The 13,085-nt window shown below is 46.8% G+C and overlaps 1 long non-coding RNA gene across 1 annotated transcript in view; it reads left to right on the top strand.

Moving 5' to 3' along the window:
• LOC140715893 (uncharacterized) overlaps nt 1-12,945 on the top strand; it is a 58,461-nt gene extending 45,516 nt beyond the window's left edge. The window contains exon 3 of the long non-coding RNA XR_012096209.1: nt 12,389-12,945. This is a non-coding gene — a long non-coding RNA (uncharacterized lncRNA). The remainder of the gene's footprint in view (nt 1-12,388) is intronic.
• The last annotated feature ends 140 nt before the right edge of the window (nt 12,946-13,085 follow it).

The following is a 13,085-nucleotide window of genomic DNA, read 5'->3' as shown; positions in this document are numbered from 1 at the left end:
AATCTAAAAATATGGACGGAACACAGAAAATGAAAGGATTGGTTGAACTGTGATCTTTGGCTCTGGGTTTTGTCCTTTAGTCTAATGCCTTACGATCACGTGGACCTCAGCAATCCCCCAGCACACTTCCTCCCCCACTGTTAAATGTTTAATGTTTATCTTTTGCGTTTGTATTGCTTGCCAAAATGAAACACATTCCCTCTTTTGTTACCTTGAACCTGGAAGCCACTGGAAACCCAGTGTTTTCATCACAACACTTCCGTTGAGGTTCTCTATCACGTATCACCGCTGCTCTGCGAATGATTTTTCCCCTTCGTCTGAGGCTCCCTTGCTTAAACTGTGCCGTTGCTAAGCGTTCTTTCAGGTTCCAGTCAAGGTCTCAGCCTTTCAAGATATTACAGTGACATCTATTTATGAGAAAACATTTAAACAGGCAAAAACAGTTCAGGGTGTTGCACAAGAACCTTAATTGATAAGCAGCAACGAAAGGGACTTTGGGATGGATGATCAACAGTTTAAACCTATACCATAATGTAAGGTATCACAGGCTAGCTTCACTGGATGATGCGGATCATAATGTGTGAGTACGGTGTCTGACGTCACCATTTCCTTTATCTTTTCCAAAGCTAAAGGAAATGGTCCATTGCCATTTTTTCTCGATCTGTAGTAATGAGTTCATGGGGTGAAGCCCAGTAGCCAGGTTTGGCTGGAACCTTCTGTAGTAATCGACAAATCCTAAAAAGGAACGCAACTGTGACACATCCCTTGGCCTTGGGGCATCTGCCACTGCCTGAATTTTCTCAGCACACTTGCGTAATTCTTGTGCATCAATAACGTGACTACAGTAAGTGATATTTGGTTTAAGGAATTCACACTTGTCACGTCATGCTCTGAGCCCATAATCTTCTAATCGTTTTAACATTGTCTTGAGGTTTTCAAGATGTTCTTTGTCATCGTTACCGGTGACAATGATGTCATCCAGGTAGTACTGAGTGCCTTGCAGCACCTGGTCCATAACTTTCTGCCACAATTGTTACTCAATTTGTTTGACCAGGACAGTTTCCATTTGGATTTGCAATTCTGTTCGCACTCGCTTTCATTCCTGACTGCAGTTTCCATTGATACAGCTATTTCAACTGCTCTTTTAAATGTAAGCTGTGCTTCAGTTGGGAGCCGATTTTGAATGCTTCCTTGTAAAGTGCGTGCAAAAGTGAGGGAGAGGGTGGCTTAGGGAGCCCACTCCTAAACTTGAGATTTTGTCAAGGTTATGAGTGCTGATGAAGCTGGATCTGGAGGAGACCAGACAGAGGTTTGTTTGTCAAGGATTCGGGTTCCCAACCCTTTCTATGCCCTGGACCAATACCATTAAGTAAGGAGTGTCCTGGACCCCAGGTTGGGAACCCCTGGTCTGGGAGGTGACAGAGATGGGGAGGAACAAGGTGAACAGAGGGATCAGAATAGCAAGAACAAAACTTTTCAATGGAGATGCTGTCAGCCTGAGAGATGTAAGTCAGAGGAACTGGACAGCGTGCGAGCTTTGGTGCTGCCATTGTACAGATTTTCATTTTATTGTACCTTTCTTTGTATTAAAATTAAAACTCCAACACATGCTGCACTTCCTGTCAGATTTTGGACTCCCCTCTATCCTCAGGAGGCCTATTGCCTGTGCCTTTTACTACCACTCTTTCGATGAATGGCCATGGGATCCGCGGTGTGGCTGGGGAAGAAACGGTCACTTGAGGATAGAGCAACGCTATGGCCACTTTAACCTCTTTTCAGTATAACAGACTTGGTTTTGTTTTTTCTGATTATATCCTTACATGTGAAATTGTTTACCTTGTCAATGCTGCTTATATAAGGTTAAGCCCCTGTGATGCTGCTGCAGGTACATTTTTCATTACACATGACGATAAGCTTGATTTTTTTTTTGCTTTAAGTTGTTTTGGCCGACAGCTATTTGATCGGTTACCTCTTGCAGTTTGCACATCACATCACCAGGTGGATCCAGAGCCAAAGATTGTGGATGCTGTGCAATGAATCAAAAACGCACCAGTTTCCTTCACAGTTGTCATGTGGGCGGGAGGGGGCCGGTTTACTTGTCGGCCGGGGGAGGCCGCTTCTCACCGGTCATCGACTGGCCCGTTTGGGGTGTGCGGCAGCCCTTTCCCATCGGTTGCTTTGTGTGCCGCCGTGCTGGTGTCCGGTTTCGGACAGTTCGGGGTTATGGGAGTGTGGCGGCTCGGCCTGTATTCTTTCATCCCCAGGGCCAGCTTCACACTGGGGTTGTGACCAGCGCTGAAGAAAGTACACTCCAGACTTAGAAGTGCCTGTGCACACTCTTAGCTAAGTACCTGTCTGCCAAACATTTAGTTCTGTAGTAGTGTAACTTGTGGGGAACTTAAATGTTTGGTCAAATGTTTACTGTTTGTAATTAAATGATTAGTGTGCTTATTTGTAAAAGCATCTTCTGCCTCACTCAAACTGCTTTATAGTAACAAGAATCTTTTTTTTTTAATTGAAATTTAATTGTGTGGCTCACATGACAGGACATTCAGTTTCTTGACCACTGTTTCCATCTCTCTCTTTATTTACCTCTCCTTTCTTATTCTATTCTTCTTTATTAACACCCACCAAAGTTAAGAGCAACTGGGCTATTGTTCTGACATAATCTACCATCAAATAAATATTTTGTAATTTTATGACAATCTCACATTCTGAGGCGATTCCGTTGATTGAGACGTGTAAAGGACAAAGGGAGATGGTGCCAGTATGCAAGGTGACCAAAGGTGACGTCCTTCAGACAGCTCACAAAGCTTCCACTTCTTCTTCCTTCAGATTGTATTCAGCTGCTTTCGGAACCTGTGATTTGCATTGTGATGGCGTGTCTTCGGGCCGAAGGAGCAATCTGGCACTTTGCTCTCGCGCCGAGAAAGTTCGGTGAGGCTTGGAGTGGAGTGGGTGGCCTGGAAGCCCGGAGACGGGGAGCGAGCCCACGACCAACTCCATTTCTCGCCGATTAAAACATCAAGCAAGATTGAAATCAGCGAGGATGCGAGCGGAAGGCGAGTGAGTGTTCAGCACCCTCTGCTGCGTTTGACCACTCTCTTTCTCCCCCTCGCTGGCTGCTGATGGAGGATAGTGGCAGAGTCTTGGGTCTTGGGAAAGGTTTAATCAAGGCAATAGGTGGACTTGTCTCTGTACTTCATGCCATGATGTGTTTCTGGCTACACCTTTTTATTGCTAACTTGTGCCATTTTGATCGGGGCTGACTGGCTCTGCGGCCTGCAGTCAACGAATGACGCAGTGCTAAATTGAACTGATCTAGAATGAACATTCCGAGACTGTTTCAATGACTCTGTGGTTTGATGTTTTACTTTCTGTTTTTCACTCAGGTTTTGCTATTTGCTCGTTGGGTGTTTCCTATTTGCTTTGAATGGGTTCCATGGTTTCGTAGCTGCCTGTGGGAAGATGAATCTCGGCTGTATACTACAAACATACTTTGATAATAAATATCCTTTGACTCTTTGAAAACGCTCTTTGAGTTCAAGGCCACAAGGTAATTTTACAGCTATGTAAGACCTTAGTTATACCTCACTTGGAGTATTGTGTTCATTTCTGGTCACCTCACCACAGGAAGAATGTGGATACTATAGAGAGAGTGCGGAGGAGATTTACGATGATGTTGCCTGGATTGGGGAGCGTACCTTATGAGAATAGATTGAGTGAACCCGGCCTTTTCTCCTTGGAGTGACGGAGGATGAGAGGTGACCTAATAGAGGTGTACAAGATGAAGAGAGGCGTTGATCGTGTGGATAGTCAGAGGCTTTTTTCCCAGGGCTGAAATGGCTAGCACGAGGAGGTATAGCTTTAAGGTGCTTGGAAGTAGGTACAAAGGGGTTGTCAGAGCTAAGTTTTCCACACAGAGAATGGTGAATGTGTGGAATGTAGTACCAGTGAAGGTGGTAGATACAATAGGGTCTTTTAAGACAGGCACATGGAGCTGAGAAAAATAGAGGGCTATGCAGGAGGGCAATTCTAGACAGTTTCTAGAGTAGGTTACATGTAGGGCACAACATTATGGGCTGAAGGGCCCGTAATGTGTTGTAGATGTCTATGTTTCCATGTTCTCTGGCAACAGATCAGTCTAAACCAATAGCCACTTTCACTGCCACTGATCTGTGCTGGTTTGGAGCATTGGACGAATATAGTGAAACAGGCCTTTCAGCCCAACTGGTTCATGGTTACCATAGCATCCTCCGTTAGTCCCAATTGTTTGACCCATAACTGTTCATGACCACCCCCTTCCACGTACCTATCTGAATGTCTCTGAAGTGTTGTAATTCTACAGCCTAGACTAATTCTTCCGGCAGCTAATTTCAGGTGCTTGCTGTCCAAAGATTCAAAGTATGCATGCTGTATACGACCCTGAAATTTGTCTTCTCCACAGACGATCGCGAGACAAAGAACCATGGAACCTGATCAAAGAAAAAACATCAACCACCTCTCCCCCCCCCCCCCCATATGCGAAAGAAAACCAAATCACGCAAATGGCAAGAAAAAAATTGAGCAAAAACACAGAATATAAAGTAGTAGTAGTAGAATAGAGTAGTAGGCCTCCATTAGTCTCGATAGACCATGGATTTGCACCTTGGAAAGTTTCCAGGGCGCAAGACTGGGTAAGGTTTTTTTTATGGAAGACCGGGAGTTGCCCAAGCTGCAAGTCTCCCCCCTCCACGCTCCTGTCCAAGGGAAGGGCATTAGGACCCATACAGCTTGGCACCGGTGTCGTCGCAGAGCAATGTGTGGTTAAGTGCCTTGCTCAAGGACACAACACGCAGCCTCAGCCAAGGCTCGAACTAGCGACCTTCAGATTACTAGACGAATGCCTTAACCACTTGGCCACGCGCCAACACAGAATATAAAACACAAAATCAAAAGACTTATTCAGTTCAGCTCAGTGTTCATTACCTGCAGGCCATCCCGATTGTAAAATCGCCCAAACCCACCCAGAAAGGATAGGAGTGACCAGAAAAACTAGAAACACACCACATGTGAATTAGAGTCCACAACCTACAAACCGCGTCGATTAAAGCCAGCTCCAGCACCATCCTCCGACAGCATTGAGAGAGAGAGAGAGAGAGAGACTGTCACACGCTGACACCTTCCTCTGGCAGCAGCGAACAAGAGGCTGGAAACGGCGTCGAACACTCACTCATCCTCCACACCCGCCCCGATGATCTCAATCTTCCTCGCCACTTTAATCGCCGATAGGTGGAGCCGATCACGGGCTCGCACCCCCTCTCCAGGTCTCCTGGCTTCAGTGCCACACGTTTTGCTTGCGGCCTCGTGGAACCCTCTCAGGGGCAGCAACGCACCAGGTTTCCCGATCAGCCCGAAAACACAAGGCCAGACTGTAGGTAACAGGCTCCAACAATAGCAAAGAAGCCGTAAAAGGCGTGAAATGATTTGCTTCACGATCTGTTCTGAGGATGTTGCCTTTGATAGCGTCATTTGCTGGCACCATCTGCTTCTTAATATACTTCTTCTGTGTGAAGTTGTTACCTGTCAAGTCTCGTAAGTTGCACCCTTTGTATCGTGCATCTGTGCTCTCTGGTAATGGACTCCACAACCCTGGGAAAAGACTAAGGTTTCCACGGAATTTAAACTCTGTAAGCTCACCCATGGTAACTGATCTATTAAAGTTTTCATGTGGTGTTAAAATGGTTTCTGTGATGTGTCTAGTGTGGTAGTGTAGTGGGTAGTGCTTGTCGCTCTCACTTTCAGCTTCCACTGCTGGCTAGCAGTCTCTCCCTGCCAGTACACGGCCTCTCCAGCAGCAAGCCTCGTGTAGTGCCTCCTCGCTGGCGACACACGGAAGCTGAGCTCCTTTCGGACTCAGGCTGAACCACAGAGAACTGGGAGGAGGTCTGGCCCCTGCACACGTAGCACGCAGGCCCACTGGCGTGTGGGCACACCCTGGTGCTCGTGAACCAGATTCCCCAGCTGTGGGTAAACAGCCCCACTGCCTTGCGGGCAGCCTCGGGAGAGACGAAGGATACGGGAGCAAACCCAGACAGGAAATCCGGAGTGGAGCCCCTAAGGCGGCTGGACGTCATTGAACATCCTTCCGGCAGCTCCTGTGGCCAAACGTATCGCTTCATAAGCTTTCCTTTGGACTACACTGGTGAGGCCGAGAGGGGGATCTTGACGACTGGGTATCTCAGGATCTCCACACCTTCCGCCCAGGCTTGTGATGATGATATTTATCACCAATCGTCTTTCAAGACAGATGGACGCCAACCAAAGGATGCAAGTTAAATTTTGGACCTACGTTAAACTTCACACACTGACACCAGCCGTAGTTCCATGTCAATGAGTTACATTCTCAGTGGGGCATAAGATAGGGAAATGTCTCGAGCTGTTCCGACAATCACTGACGTTATCTATGATATCTGCCCCAAGTCCTTTATCCAGATCCCTTTAAGAACCTAATTTATCATCAGTCACTGCTGTGCAAAGTGAATTTCAGATTTCTCCCTGTCGCTGTTGTGAAGCAAGTCCAAGCTTCACTTTTGAAATGGGTTGTTCCTTTGTTCAAATGTCAGTCACTGAATATTACTCGGAGGACCTAACCTGGCTCCAACATGCAGCTTCAAAGGAGGCACAACAGTAGCTATAGTTCATCAAGGGTTTGAGGAGTTCTGGGATGTCATCCAAGACCCTTGCAAATTTCTACAGATGTACCGTGGAGAGCATTCTAACAGGCTGCATCACTGTCTGGTATGGGAGGGTGGCTACTGCACAGGATCGAAGTAAGCTACAGAGAGTTGTAAACTTAGTCAGCCTCTGGAGAAGACAAATTGGTTTTACCTCTGATAGATAGATAGATACTTTATTCATCCCCATGGGGAAATTCAACTTTTTTCCAATGTCCCATACACTTGTTGTAGCAAAACTAATTACATACAATACTTAACTCAGTAAAAAATATGATATGCATCTAAATCACTATCTCAAAAAGCATTAATAATAGCTTTTAAAAAAGTTCTTAAGTCCTGGCGGTAGAATTGTAAAGCCTAATGGCATTGGGGAGTATTGACCTCTTCATCCTGTCTGAGGAGCATTGCATCGATAGTAACCTGTCGCTGAAACTGCTTCTCTGTCTCTGGATGGTGCTATGTAGAGGATGTTCAGAGTTATCCATAATTGACCGTAGCCTACTCAGCGCCCTTCGCTCAGCTACCGATGTTAAACTCTCCAGTACTTTGCCCACGACAGAGCCCGCCTTCCTTACCAGCTTATTAAGACGTGAGGCATCCCTCTTCTTAATGCTTCCTCCCCAACACGCCACCACAAAGAAGAGGGCGCTCTCCACAACTGACCTATAGAACATCAGCATCTCACTACAGACATTGAATGATGCCAACCTTCTTAGGAAGTACAGTCGACTCTGTGCCTTCCTGCACAAGGCATCTGTGTTGGCAGTCCAGTCTAGCTTCTCGTCTAACTGTACTCCCTACTGGACTAGTCTCGGCCCGAAACGTCGACAGCGCTTCTCTCGATAGATGCTGCTTGACCTGCTGTGTTCCACCAGCATTTTGTGTGTGTTGCTTGAATTTCCAGCATCTGCAGATTTCCTCGTGTTTACCACTGAAAATGGTTTTCCTGCTCCCTTTGATGAAAACCTTCACCCAGTGGCCATTTTATTAGGTACCTCCTGAGCGTCTCCTCCAGGAGGACCGCAACCTTGTCGTAGGGTTTGGAGTCTTGCGTGCCTCAGTGACCCGGAGAGCTGTGCTGGTTGGACTCAGGGCCTTGTGCTTTGATTCTTGGTAGGGTCACCCCTGCCAAACAGGTCAAAGGGCAGAGGGCAGACTAAGAGTGGTCCACCGGCCCTCCAGGTTCGGGGGTTCAGCTCAGGGCTAACAACCCTGGCTGGTTAAAAAAAAATTGTTATGGAAACAGCAATGAAGATGGAGGACCTTCATTGCTGCCCTAAATGCTGCCGGTGTAATGGGTCATAACTAACTAACTGACTCCTGAGGATACGTTCATGGCCTTCTGCTGATGTAGCTCATCCACATCACTGTTCGATGCACAGTGGAGAGTATCCTAACTGGTTGCCTCACAGCCTGGTAGGGCAAACACCAATGCTCAGGAGCAGAAAGGACGACTGAAAATGGTGGATGCAGCCCAGTCCATGGCAGGCAAAGCCCTTCCTAACAATGGCACAAGAAAGCAGCATCCATCATCAAAGACCCCCACCATCCTGGCCACGCTCTCTTCCTGCTAGTACCGCCAGGCAAGAGTTACAGACGACTGGTCGCACACCACCGGGTTCAGGGACAATTATTATCCAAAACCCATCAGGCTCCTGAACAACCGGCGTGGACGACTTCACTCACCACAACTCTGACAATGATAAGATCCAAAATAACGGATCGTACACCGCATAAAATTAAAAAGAAAGTATGTTTGCAAAGTTCAGCTTTATCCAACAGTTAATAGGAAAGAGGGAAGGAAAAAAATTAGAAGGGTCCACTATAGTTAAATGAGTCCAACGCCCACATAGAGTTGGAGCTCATCCTGGAGGTGTCTTTACTTACGCGCTGGACCCACGGCCTGCGTGAAAGCACAGGCCACATTCCGAACTTCGCCCGAAATCCATCTGGACCAAACGGGTTCTCTCTCGGTAGTGTTGGCCCTTCCTCCTTGGAGCCATTCATCTGCGCAAAGCACTTTGTGAAACGGGGATTTGCCTTCCAACGGCATTCTGCGGCATCTTCCCTTCCCCGCAGCTCCCGCCAAAAGCCCCATGAACCAGACCGCTGTCCTTCAGAAAACCCTTCCCCACAGCTCTCTAGAACCTTCTCTCACATTCCCACAGACCGGATTGGCTGACTCACATTCCCAAGTTGGACAACATGGCTCCTTATCTTTAGCCGAAGCCAAAGCACCCTTACCAGCTGTGGTAAACTATGTATACCTGTCTGGACACGCCCCTTTGCTGACTGCTCCTGTGGCTCCTCCCACAGACCCCTGTATAAAGGCAATTGGAGGCACTGCTCCTCCCTCAGTCTCCGAGATGCCGTGCTCCGTTTTGCTGCTAATAAGAGTCTATTGTTCACTTCCCGTCACCGAGAGTTATTGATGGTGCATCACCAACATGGCCCACTGCTTTTACAGAAAGCTGATGAGATAAACTACCCCATAGCATAGCAGTAGAAATCTAAACCAGGGTATTGCAAGTACACTTGAACTGGAGGCCGACAGGTTCTTGATTACGTTGTCAAAGAATATGGGGAGAAGGCAAGAGAATGGAGTTGAGAGGGATAGTAAATCAGCCATGATGGAATGGTGGAGCAGACTCGATGGGCTGAATGGCCAAATTCTGCTTTATAAAGCTATGGCCCACTGAGTTCCTCCAGCAGGTTATTTGGTACCTGAAATCGTTGCACTTGACATTGGAGGGTACTATGTTATTTCTCAAGCATGATTGGGCTTCATTTAACAGTGCGGGAGGGCAGACCGAGGAAGTGGAATGGAAAATTAAAGTGACATTCCTTAATCCTGCTTTTGTATTCTATATGAGTCATCTCTTCTCGCGGCGTCTCATCGGGAAGACAGTTTTATTTGTGTCTGACCTACATAAGCTGCCTCATTCACTAGCAAGAACACGACTGGGCGCTGAAGCTACAAGTTTGTGCTCCTTCCAACATCCCGTCACGTCTCCTCCAAGAGGACCACAACCTAGTCGTAGGGTTTGGAGGCTTGTGTGCCTCAATGACCTGGAGAGCTATGTTGGCTGGAGTCAGGGCTTTATGCTTTGGCTCTTGGTCGGGTCACCCATGCCAAACAGGTCAAAGGGTAGAGGACAGACTAAGAGTGGTCCACCAGTCCTCCAGGTTCAGGGGTTCATCTCCCAGACTGGTCAAACAAAACCTGTATGGAAACAACAATCCTTCTACATTTGAGTGCGACGGTATTCCTGAGTCTCCACCCGGGACTCGCATGGCTGACAGTAGTGAAAACCGAGAGGAAGCTACTGACACGATGAAGGAAGCCCTGAACACCGCCGGAGATGGGGGACCTTCATTGCTGCCGTAAACGCCAGTGGCGTAACGGGCAGTAAGTAAGTTACGTCGCTTGTCCCAAAATAAAAATGCAATCACTCTGCTAATAATTTGTAATTGCAACCATATACATTTATAATGAACCATGCTGTTCAGATTTAGATAACGATAAAGATAAGCTTCATTTGTCATGTGTACTGTATTATGCCTCGAAAAAGTATTCAGCCCCCACGATTACTTTCACCTTTAACTGTCTCACCATCTAATTTAAAATATATTGAAGTAGGATTGTTTGAGCTAGCCTACAGAAAACATTTTGCATCATGCCAAATCAAAACAAAAATTCCAAAACCTGTCAACAATTTACTAAAAATTAAAAACCAAAATTGTGAGGCTGTAAAAGTATTCGTCCCCTTTGTAATTACTGTGCTAACTTCCACTGGGTGTATTACTATATCTCGCCAACTCACCCAATTTATTAATGCAGAAAATTGGAGAATCACTTGCTTTCAATGAAATCGATTGAATAAATACCCCTTGTCTCTGTAAGGTGCAACAGTGTGGTAGATTTTCAACAGACCCAACCAAATGAAGACCAAAGAACATTCGAGACGGGTCTGAGAATTGATAATAGAGAAGTACCAGTCTGGGGAAGGGTACAAGACTATCTTAAAGGCACTGAGCGTACCTCAGAGCCCAGCACAGGCCACTGTGAAAAAGTGGGAAAAATATGAAACTACAGCCACATTGCCTAGGTCAGGAGGTCAGGCTGTCACGCTAAACTTAATCGCCGGAGAAGAATGGCATTTGTAAGAGAGGCTACTGTGATGCCAACAGTCACTCTGAGTGAGCTGCTGAAATCAACGTCTGCAACTGGAGGTGAAGTTCATGGCTCCACAATCTCTAAAGCCTTGTACAAAAAGAGTATTTATGTATAGGTGGCAAGGAAGAAGCCCAGATTAAGTCTCTTCACTTCAGTCTGATAAGACTAAAGTGGAACTTATTAGCCTCAACACTAAGTGGTACATGTGGCGTAAATCTAATATTATGCATCAGCCGGGTAAGACCATCTCCATTGTACGAGGGGTGATTGATAAGTTCGTGGCCTAAGGTAGAAGGAGATGAGTTATACAGCTCTCGTTACATGCACGTGCAGGTCAACTCTTTGAGTGATTATGCAGAGAGTTTGAAGTTAATAACTCAACAGTTAATAACGCATCAGGGGTGATTGATAAGTTCATGGCCTAAGGTAGAAGGAGATGTTATTAACTTAAAGCTAACTGCATTTTCACTCAGAGTTGACCTGCATGTGCATGTAACGAGAGCTGTATAACTCATCTCCTGCTACCTTAGGCCATGAACTTATCAATCACCCCTGCTGTGGACACTTCCTGGAGGTCCAAGATCCGTATGCTCCACGACCGCTGGACTAAGTGTGTAAATGTAGGAGGGGACTATGTTGAAAAATAAATGTGCTAGGTTTTCTAAAATTGACGCCTTCTATCTTAGGTCACGAACTTATCAATCACCCCTTGTAATGGTGGAGGTAGCACAGACCTCAGGCAACACAGGGATCTGTGTTGGGGCCGCTTCTTTTTACGTTATATGTCAATGATTTGGATGATGGAATTGATGGCTTTGTGGCCAAGTTTGCAGACGATACAAAGATAGGCGGAGGGGCGGGTAGGTTTGAGAAAGCAGCGAGGCCACAGAAGGACTTGGACAGATTTGGAGAATGGGCAAAGAAGTGACAGGTGGAATACAGTGTCGGAGAGTGCACCTGGTAGAAGTAACGGGGCAAACTATTTTCCCCTTACCAAGGTCACGTGAAGCCGTGGGAGCAGGTGGTGGATGGTCGTATGATTATGTGACCAATGACTCCAGGCAGTCAATCTCAGAAAAGTACTGACAATGACTGAGGTCACCTGTCTTGTAAAGACACTGCCCAGGAGAAGGAAATGGGAAATCATTTCTGTAGAATGTGGCAACAACAATCATGTTCATAGATTATGCTTGCCCACGTCACATTGACACGGCACATAATGCAGATGTTGAGGGAGGGAGAGGTGAAGAAGTTTATGGTGTGGATTCCAGATCTTACAGTGCTGGTACCTAAAAGCACGGTCAATTATGGTGGAGTAATCAGCACAACATCAGAGACCAAACATAGAACATGGAACCATCCAGTGCTGAATGGTTCTGTGTTCTATTATAATATAGGGGAGGTGTTAGGGTGGTGTCAAAAGGCGACTTCTCTGAGTTGGTCTGCAAAACAATTTATATTCTTCTCTTTAATGTCTTCTTTCCTTTTCAAGGTGGCTGGGGTCCTGTTAGAGTCCATGATCTACAGCGGCCCTCAAACTGTGGTTCGTCACGGCGGTGGGTTCCTGCTCTAGGAGCTCGCTGAACAGCCCAGTGTTTTTGATACCCCCAAGAGCGACCGGGAAGACATGTGCCTTCGGGGTGCGGCCTTGTGCGGCCCTGTGGACGGCCTGATTCCCCACTGGTTTCGGCTGAAACGTTGCCGGAAATTGGAACATCGAGTCGGCAGATGTGGTTTTCAGGGGCCTCTGCACTCGAGTGATCTCTCTCTCTCTCTCTCTCTCTCTCTCTCTCTCTCTCTCTCTCTCTCACGATGGTGTGACAGAGAGTTTCCTGCCGATTCTCGAGTCGGAGGAACTCGAAAGAAAGGGTTGCTGCAGACTGTAACATTGAACAGCGAGCTGCTCGTGTTCCCTCTCTCTGTGGAAGGAGTGATAACTCTCTCTCCCTCATGAGTGAGAGAGAGAGAGAGCCTGTAGCATGTTGAACTATTTGGACGAACAGAGGTTTTTGACCGACCTCTAAATCACGGTATCTTTCAGGGCTTTGCTATTGCTTGCATGGGGGGGTGGTGGGTTGAGTAATGCTTTTTGCTGGAGCAAGTGGGGGGCGGAGAGGGGGATGTAGATGCTTTGCTGCTGCTTGTGTATGGAAGGGGAGGGGTGCTTTGCGGTTCTAAACTTTTCTCGT

Source organism: Hemitrygon akajei, chromosome 24 (assembly GCF_048418815.1).
Source record: "Hemitrygon akajei chromosome 24, sHemAka1.3, whole genome shotgun sequence".
NCBI classification, from domain to species: domain Eukaryota; kingdom Metazoa; phylum Chordata; class Chondrichthyes; order Myliobatiformes; family Dasyatidae; genus Hemitrygon; species Hemitrygon akajei.
The sequence above is the reverse complement of the archived record's forward strand: the minus strand, read 5'-3'. Positions and strand labels throughout refer to the sequence as shown.